Below are 9,957 nucleotides of genomic sequence, written 5' to 3' on the forward strand. Positions count from 1 at the left end.
AAGGGCAGTTCTGATGTTGGTACACTGACTAGTTGCAGAGTTTGATGAGCAAACAATTTCTTTTTTCCTGTGAAGAAATTACTCGTCTATTGACTGAGTCATGCAGGAACACAAATTATGTTTTTTTTGTATCTGGAACTGACAGCATTTTGATAGCTCTATATGACCTTACATACTTTTAACATACACTTCCCCCTTATCATCTGCTGTCCGTTACTATGAGATGCAGGCCTTTTTCTTAAAGGGTAGTGGTCCTAGGCTCAAAAAGAAAATTGTAAGTCTCCCTCAGTTAGGGAGGCCACTGAGAGTGTAACAGCTGTTTTCAGGGAACAATAAATGAAAAAACCAACAGACGGGACTCTTATAATAAGAGTTCAAAGGGAGAACACCAAGCAGAAAACGTCAGACAGCACCCACTGCCCCTCAGCTGTGTTCATGGAGTCTGTGGACACCCCCCAGTGAAACTGCCCAGAGACATGCACAGAGGGGTAACAGAAAAACAGTCCCACAATCATAGATTTCGTAGACATTCGGGCTGGAAGGGACCCCAGAGGATCATCAAGTCCAGCCTCCTGCCCAGGGACAGGAAGTCAGCAGGGATCATAGGATCCCAGCAAGCTAAACACCCAAAAGTGTCTTGCAGGCATTCAAAGCGAGTGCTTAAACCACCTTCAGCAGCAGGCTACTCCAAACCTTGGGGGCTCGAACAGTAAAGAAGTTCTTCCTTACGTCCAGCCTGAAACGGTTGCAGAGGAGTTTGTGACCATTCGATCTTATCATCCCTTGGTGCGCTCTGGAATCACTCAGGGTTCCCCCAAGCAGGGGCCTCATTTCTGTTCTGGTAGATGGCAAGTTTGGCCAGAGCCAGGAGGAGGCTGACTAGGAGATCCCAGGGCTTGGCGGGGCCATGGTTAGGGAGTGCATAAAATAAAAGGTGTAGGGAAAAGTGCAGCCAGAACCTCAGAAGAAGGTTCCTGAGGAGGTGGTGGAGAGGCTGCAGCTTGACACACACAAAGAAGGCATGCATCAAGCAGGGCTGGATTAACCTTTAGTGGGCCATAGGCAAACAAACTTCTGGGCCCCAAGCCAGTTGAGACCCCCCTCCCCAACTCGGTGCTGCCAAGCAAGGGAGTCAGAGCTGCCACTGGGAAGCAGCCACTATGGAGGCAAGGCCAGCAGAAGGGAGGGGAAGGGAAGGGAAGAGAAGGGAGGCAGACGGGGCCATTCACACCACTGCCATGGAGGGAAACACCAAGGCCCCCCCTGCAACTTAGGGCCCTTGGCATGTGCCTAGTTTGCCTATGCATTAATCTGGCCCTGGCACCAAGATCTCTCTCTGCTGACATGAAGGTATCAGGGGAGTCAGTGAAGCATGCCAGATACCTGCCCATGGAGACAGTTCCATGTAGGACCTGTCAACCAATGTCCCCAGGGACTTTTGGGAATATGGGTGGAATATGGGTTGTTCTACTGGAGACTCTCACCCTTCCTGAAGGTGCCCTGCCCCTTGGTGTCTGGGCAGGCTTTGAGGGCAGCAGGGTGAGTGTGTGATGTGTAGCACAAGAATCTAGAGCTGGCAGCAGTGGGCTATTCAGAAGCAGACCAGTTTTTTATTCCCCAGCCTGCTGAGGTGGTGTGCTAGGGAATGTCGTGGGACCTGTCAAGGCAGGGGCCCCAAGACAACCTCCAAAGGGTTTGGGGAACGGGCAGTAGGGCTGTGCAAAACAGCGATGTTCCATTTTGACCAGCATTTCAACATTTCGCAGGAACAGCATTCCATTTTGAATTTTGTTTCGATTCGAAACAGCTGTTCCATTCTGTTCTGTCAAAACAGGGTTGAAACAGCAAAACTGTTTTGACATTTAGTTCATAGGATATAATGGGGAAGGTCAAAACAGCCTATAACTTTGTCATTTCTGGCCTGATTTGGATAAAACGTGCAGGAGTAGTAGGCCCTGCTGAGGCCACAAAGACTACTAAGTTTCAAGGAGATGGGTTTGGGGTTTGGGGGAAACTGTACCTCAAGCTGCAGACAACCAAAACTTGTGACATGGGTGACACTGTGTGTGTTAAGGCGCAGCAGGGTGAAAGCTGCAGGCCTGTTAGCCCCTGCTGAGGCCACAAAGCCTGCCAGCTTTCAAGGAGATAGGTGCAGGGGTTCTGGGGCCCTGCACCTCTAGCTGCTGACAGGCAAAACTCATGTCATGAGTGCCTGTGCAACTGTGTCTGTGTTGGGGCACAGGGAGGGGGGAAACTACTGCAGGCCTGGCTGCCAGGCTTTGCTGTGGCCACAAAGCCCGTCACCTGTCAAGGAGATCGGTGCAGGGGGGTTCTGGGGCCCTGCACCCCCAGCTGCTGACAGGCAGATCTCGTGACATGGGTGCTTGTGCAACTGCTGCCTCTCATCAGGCAGCAGGACTGAAGATCCCCCATCACTTGCCACAACACACCTGGGGGTAATAACTGACCACAGTATGAACATGAGCCGGCAGCACGATGCTATAGCCAGCAGGGCCAACAATACTCTGGCATGCATCAATTGATGCATCTCCAGTAAAACCAGCAAAACCATTGCAAAGAAGTGATTCTCCTGCTCTACTCAGCTCTACTCAGTATTGGTGAGACCGCAGCTGGAGTACTGCGTCCGGTTCTGGGCTCCTCACTTTAACAAGGATGTGGTAAAGCTTGACAGAGTCCAGAGAAGGGCTACCCATATGATCAGAGACTTGCACGGCAACCCATATGAGGAAAGGCTGAGGGATCTGGGACTTTTCAGCCTGAAAAAGAGAAGTCTGAGAGGGAACTTAGTAGCAGCTTACCGCTACATCAGAAGCGTACACTGGGGCTTCCTTGGGGAAAACTAGGAATAATGGTCACAGTCTGGACACCCTAGTTGTGAAGTAGTTTTTCCTAATGTTGAGCCTGAAATGAGCCTGAAATGATCTTCTAGGAGTTTGTGACCATTACTCCTAGTTTTCCTCAACAGTGCCCTGGTGAACAGTTGTGGCTTAACACATATAAGTGACATAGTTTTGCTTTCAAGATTTTGGGGGGCAGTTTCCCCAAACCCCCTGCATCTATCTCCTTGAAACTTAGCAGGGTTTGTGTCCTCAGCAGGGGCTACCATTCCTGCAAGTTTCATCCAAATCAGGCTAGAAATGACAAAGTTATAGGCTGTTTCAATCTTCCCTATTATGGCCTACAGGCAACATGGCAAAACAGCGGTGAAACGGTGAAACATTTTGACTTGCCTCGTTTTGTTTCGAGGCCGTTTCAATCATATCTGTTCCATTTCAATTTTGCTGTTTCAACCTCAAAACAACTTGAAACAGCATTGAAACAAAACTGGTGGCAAAATTTCACACAGCCCTAGTGGGCAGGCAGGGACTGCCCTTGTACTGGACCTTGGTGAGATGAAGGATTCTGGATTAGATGGACCTATGGTCAAAACCAGTAAGGTATTTCTTACATTTTTATGTTCTCTCATGTTAAAAATATAGCACTAGTCTGGGGAAAATACAGAATTGTTATGTAGTTAACCAGGACCTCAACACCAATTCTGAAGAAGGGACCATTGTTGCTGGGCAGGGAGCACAGCAATGGGTCACACAGTGACTGGGTTAGAAGAGTGGTACTGGGCAGGGGAGGGGCAGCTCACCTCCAGAGTTAGCTGAGCTAATTTGGCCTGCTGTACCTAAAAGGTTGCTAACCCCTGGCATAAAAGATTAAATAGATTTTTAAAAGATTTTCCTTTAATGACCAACTGAATTAATTTGTCATGTGATGGTTTAATGCTGGTGCTGGACAGTATGCGCTATTTATATATACTTTAAATGCTTTTGGATATTTACTACTAAATTGTAGTAATTGTAGTAAAATTAGTGGTTTGTTAATAAACCTTTACTCTTATTTAAACCTAAATAACTAGTCATACTGTATCCCGGTAATATTTGCGTCATGACGGTGTTGAAAGGGAAAATTATTATCTTGGTATCTCATTCCATTCTCATAAATAAATTAAGAGTCTGTGACATAGATGTTTCCATGGTCCAATGGGTGGCAAATTGGCTTAGCGGTCACACTCAGAGAGTGGTAGTAAATAGGTTGGTATCAACCTGGAAGGATGCGGGTAGTGGGATCCCGCAGGGTTTGATCCTTGGACCTGTACTCTTCAATATTTTCATCAGTGACTTGGATTTGGGTGTAAAAGTGTACTCTGTCCAAGTTTGCGGCCAATACTAAATTGTGGGGTGAAGTGCACACTCAGGGGTGTAGAGAACGACTGCAGGCAGACCTGGACAGGTTAGAAAAGTGGGCAGTACACAATAGGCTGCAGTACAATAAGGACAAGTACAGAGTGCTACACCTAGGGTGCAAAAATATCCAGGACACCTACGGGCTGGGAAGTGACCCTTTCAGCCACGCAGAAGCGGAAAGGGATCTCAAAGTCATAGTGGACTCCAAAATGAACACGAGTCGTCAGTGTGACGAAATCGTCAGCAAAGCTAACCGCACTTTATCATGCATCAGCAGATGCATGACAAATAGATCCAGGGAGGTGATACTTCCCTTCTTTGCAGCATTGGTCAGACCACAGTTGGAGTACTGCATCCAGTTTTGGGTGCCGTACTTCAAGAAGGATGTTGATAGACTCAAGAGGGTCCAAAGGAGGGCCACTTGTATGGTTAGGGACTTACAGGACAAACCCTATGAAAAGAGATTGAGGGACCTGGACCTCTTCAGCCTCTGCAAGAGAAGGCTGAGAGGTGATTTTGTGGCCACCTACGAATTCATTAGTGGGGTGGAGCAAGGGGTCGGAGATGCTCTGTTCACCAGGAAGCCTCTTGGGGTAACAAGGAACAATGGTCACGAACTGACAGAGAGCAAATTTAGGCTAGGTATCAGGAAAAACTTCTTCATGGTAAGGGTGGCCAAATTTGGAATGGGCTTCCAAGGGAGATGGTGCTCTCCCCTACCTCGGGGGTCTTTAAGAAAAGAGATAGGCATCTGGCTGGAGTCAACTGATCCCCACACTCTTTCCCTCCCAGGCAGGGGGTAAGACTCGATGATCTGTTGAGGTCCCTTCCAACCCTAATATCTATGAATCTGTTATGTTGAAAATATAGTTTAAAGATCTAAGGATTTTTTTAAAATAGTGCCTTAAGTTAGGCTTCCAAATACCTATTCGGATTTCTAAATTGATTCCATGATTCTCAGAAATGTGGAATACCCAGCAACTCCCATAAAATAAAAAAGGAACTAACTACAAGGAGTGCTCTGCATTTTTAACTTAGGCTGCTTAATTAGATGACTGTTGATAGACTCAAGAACCTGACTTAGTGGCATAATATCTTTGATGAGTTGTCATTTTTTCAGAAAATAAAATGAAAGAACAAGATTTTCAAAGGAAAGTTATTTTATTTTTCTTTATTTATACAACAATATCACATGCGGGGGGGTGGGGGAAGGGCGCAGCATGAGGAATGTGCTACCAAATTTCTAAAAGCCCTTGACAAATTGCACAGATAAATTTACAGCTCCAGGGCTCTTGCTATTGGAAACGTGTTCCAATCAAGATCTTTCCTCTTTAGGACAGTAGGGGGCACCCAAGGCCCACCTATTTAAAGCCTGAGCACTAGGGCCTGTTTTTCATGTCCAAAACAAACAAAAAGAATCTAAAAATATAACACTGTCAATTCCTGGACTTGTGCCTTGATGTAAGATTCTCATTTACCTCTGCACACAAATTGAAAAGGGGAAACCATAATTACTTGGGGGAACAGAAATTACCCCATCAGATTTCTATAAAGTCAAACAGCTATAAAAATACCAGAATAGGAGAAGAAGCATAAAAAACTTGCCTCTGAGCTGTTTCCGAAATTTCAGCTTTCTCTTCAAGATTCAACAGTACAATGCCAATTTTAACTGAAGGCCCTAATTACACTGCTAATTTAAATTGTTTATTGAAACCCAGTATAGGCAGATAGGTTCACAGTAAAAGTACTTGGGAGGGTGAAGGAAAGAAAAGAAAGAAAACCACTGGATACTGTTCTCACACTGGCTCATTAGCAACCAGGCCTGGGTGGCATTCAGAGTTTGAGGCACTAACAAGGAAGGAATGAGCAGATTCCAGGGATAAGCTGGACCGGAAGCCAAGAGATCAATCTGAGAACTGGGTCTGGGAACAAGCTGGATCAGAAAGCCACAGGATCAAGCAGAATGCAGTGTTGGAGGATGTGCCAAGTCAAAAAGCCAAGTCAAGAAGCCAGGAGATCAAACATGGACTAGGGCAGGGGTAGGCAAAATATAGCTTGCCAAGGGATTTTGTCTAGCCCATGATCGGTCCCACCTGGGCTGTGGCACATCCAGCTGGTCTCACTGCACCTGAGCATGCAGCAGAGCTTGGGCCGTGCAGGGACCAGACTCACTTCCCAGCAGGCCTGGCAGCAGCTCCTTCCTGGGCACCCCAGCCTGTCTGCCCCATACCCATTGCTGGGGGCGAGACCTGTGCAGGCAAGGTGCACAGCCAGGCAGATGGGATGGGGCCACAGGCAGGGAGTGGCATCCAGGAGCAGGATGGGCAGGCAATGCCAGGGTCATGGGGTGGTGACAGCATGGGGTCCGGGCTGAGCTGCGATTTGCTCCCTGCATGCCTCTGCAACGGGCACCAGTTCTGTGGGAAGGGGCATGCACGGAACGGATTGCAACTCTGCCCTGGGGCCCTGACCCCATGCTGTGACAGCCCCTAGATCCCAGCCTTGGCCTTGCCCACCTGGTTCACTCCTGGATGCTATTCCCCACTTGCCTGTGGCCCCATCCCAGCACAGTGCATAACTCCTTAAGGAGTTTTAGTGAGCTGTTGAAGATAGAGGGGGGTGCTGACCCAGCCTGTGACAGCTCACCAAAACTCCCTAAGTGGCCCTCCAGGCCAGATAATTTCCCACCCCTGTACTAGGGTCTAGGGCAGGGGTGGGCAATTATTTCAGGGGGAGGGCTGCTTACTGAGCTTTGGCAAGCTATTGAGGGCCGCATGACAGGCAGCTAAAAGCAGATAGGTATTAATTGTCTAAATTTTTTAGGGGCCCTGTGGGCTGGATAAAACGGCCTGGCAGGCCATGTTCAGCCCATGGGCTGCATTTTATCCACCCCTGGTCTAGGGACAAGCTGAGTTAGGAAGCCAAAGGATCAGACAGAGGACAGAGTCAGAGGGCAAGCCAAATCAAGAAGACTTGGCTCATAGGGGCTGAGGGACTGTGTGTGGTCATGTGTGTGTGCGCGTGTGGAGCCGTGGCGGGCGGGACGTGACGGCTGAGTGGAGCCTGGGAAGGGAACGCCCCTCCCCCAAGGTCCCTACTTAGCTGAGCCTCCCAGGGATCCCTGTGACTAGAGCCCTGTGAACAGAGTGTACAAACAGGTGCAGCCTGACTAAGGTTTAGCAGTTCGCTCAGGAGTTCATGCAGAAGTGCGTGCAAAAGGCGCCCAGAGGGCTGGTCCAAGCAAGCGACCCAAGCCCAGAGGCCTAAAGAGCAGCTGCTGAGACCAGGTAAGTACAAGAAGTAGCTCACAGCCATGGCAGTGACTTGCCATGCTTGTCAGCTTCAGCTTCTCTGCACCAAGACCACCATCCAGACAGAGCCTACAGCCCTGGCCCTGGGGGCTGCCTGGTATGGCTGCTGACACCCAAGCACGACAGCACCCCCACTTGTGGGATGTGCTCCTTGGTGGGGTCCCTGGACAGCCAAGTGCAGGAGCTTGAGGAGGAGGTACGCCAGCTACACACCATCAGGGCCCATGAAGACTACATAGACAACTACTGCCAGGCCCTACTCCAGGGAAAGAGGAGAGAGGAAGTATGTGGAGGAGGAGGCCACGAAGAACACTGGCCATAAAGACCCCCCCGAGCTACCTGGAAAACAGTTGTCTCCGGATCCAGAGCACACAGAGCTAGGGCCACTCCTCCCCTGGCACTGCACAACAGGTACACTCCCCTCACTATGCAGAAGGAGTCTCCGACAGAGACAAAGGAGAAGATGAGTATTCAGGAGGTAGGTATTCCCACCCCTAGGAGGAGATGCTAAATGGTGGTGGGAATACCTACCTCCTGAATACCTACCTCCTCTTCTGAGAGGTATGTAGGGACCTATTTGCTGTCCAGACCCCATAGCCCAAGAGGTCTGCTGCCTCCCTGGGGCCCACATCTGAGACATTGCGAAGAGGAGCCCCAGACTCGTCTGTCCCTCTGACTGTTACTCCATGCTCCTCATCCATTTGGGCATGAATGACATGGCCAGGGGTAATCCTAACTGAGTCGTGAGTGGCTTTGGGGGCTGGGCTCAAGGAACTAGGGTCTCAAGTAGTTTTCTCTTCTGTGCTCCCATTGCAGGTCATGGACCCAGGAAAGAAGGCTGCATGGAAGAGGTCAACAGATGCCTCAGACAGCGATGCAACCACGAGGGGTTCGGTTTCTTTGACCACAGCACACACTTCAGAGAGAGAGGACTTCTAGGACAAGATGGCATTCACCTCACATGGAGAGGTAAGGCCCTGTTCTCAGCCAGGATGGCTGACCTACTGGATAGGGCTTTAAACTGAGTTTGCTGTGGGACAGGGAAACTCCAAGTGGAGCATGCCTGGGGACTGGCACACAGGAAAGCTCCCTTGTGGAGGACACTAACACAACTGTTTTTGAAAATGCTACCCAAAAAGTTCTCCCATAGCATCTCAGGAAACCAAGGGTGTCAGTTGAGGGCCTCACCTGCCTGTACACCAATGCCAAGAGCATGGGGAATAAGCAGGAGAAGCTAGCCCTCCCGCTCTCTGGTGGGCAACATGACCTGGTAGGGATCACGGAGACCTGGTGGGATTCCTCACATGACTGGAGCATAGCCGTAGAGGGCTACACCCTGCACAGAAGGGACAGAATAGGGAGAAAAGGCAAAGGAGTAGCTCTCTATGTGAGAGAGCAGTACACCTTTATGGAGGCTGACATTGGCTCCAAAGATAAGCAGCTTGAAACCCTCTGGATCAAGCTACAAGTGGGGTGGGGAGCAAAGTGAGAGAGACCTAACTGTGGACATTTACTACGGGCCACCAAACCAGGAGGAGCTGGATTTGGAGTCCTCTCGAGAACTGACAGAGGTCGCACATGCAAGGGATTTGGTTGTCATGGGTGACTTCAATTACCCAGACATAGATTGGGAGGAACACTTGGCTATGTCAGATTGTTCATGCAGTTTCCTGACTGTGATCAAGGATCTCTTTCTGACCCAGGAAGTGCAAGGGCCAATCAGAGGTAACACTCTCCTAGACCTGGTCTTGACCAAGGGAGATGATCTCGTGTGTGGCTTGAGCATTGAGGGTAACCTGGGCGACAGCGACCATGAAATTATCAGGTTCACCATCCGCCGCAAGGTCAACAAATCGACCAGCAGGATTGAAGTCCTGGACTTCAAGAATGCTGACTTCAGCAGGCTCAGAGCATTAGTAGAAGAGGCAATGAGGGACCAGGAAGGGAAGGCAAAGTGTGGTCGTTGCTCAAGGACATGATCCTTGAAGCACAAAAGAACACTGTTCCTGCAAAGAGGAAAGGTAGCAGGAGGTCTGGCAAGCCCTGCTGTCTTAATAGGAACATTGAGGTCCTCTTAAAAGAAAAAAGAGGTGTACGCACAGTGGAAGCTAGGGATAGTCCTCAAGAGGACTATAATTTAGTGGCCAGCACTTGTAGGAAAATGATCAGTTAAGCCAAGGCGGCAACAGAGTTTAGGTTAGCCAGGGGAGTCAAGGGTAATAAGAAGTCCTTCTTCAGGTATGTAGGCAGTAGAAGGAAAACAAATGGAACTGTGGGACTCCTTCTTAACACCTTGGGACAGCTGGTAACCAACATTCAGGAAAAAACTGAACTCCTGAATGCCCACTTTGCTTCAGTATTTCACCGGACCACGGGGCAAGTCAAGTGAG

Source organism: Crocodylus porosus, unplaced genomic scaffold (genome assembly GCF_001723895.1).
Source record: "Crocodylus porosus isolate Cpor-Errol unplaced genomic scaffold, CroPor_comp1, whole genome shotgun sequence".
In the NCBI taxonomy this organism is placed as follows: Eukaryota; Metazoa; Chordata; order Crocodylia; family Crocodylidae; genus Crocodylus; species Crocodylus porosus.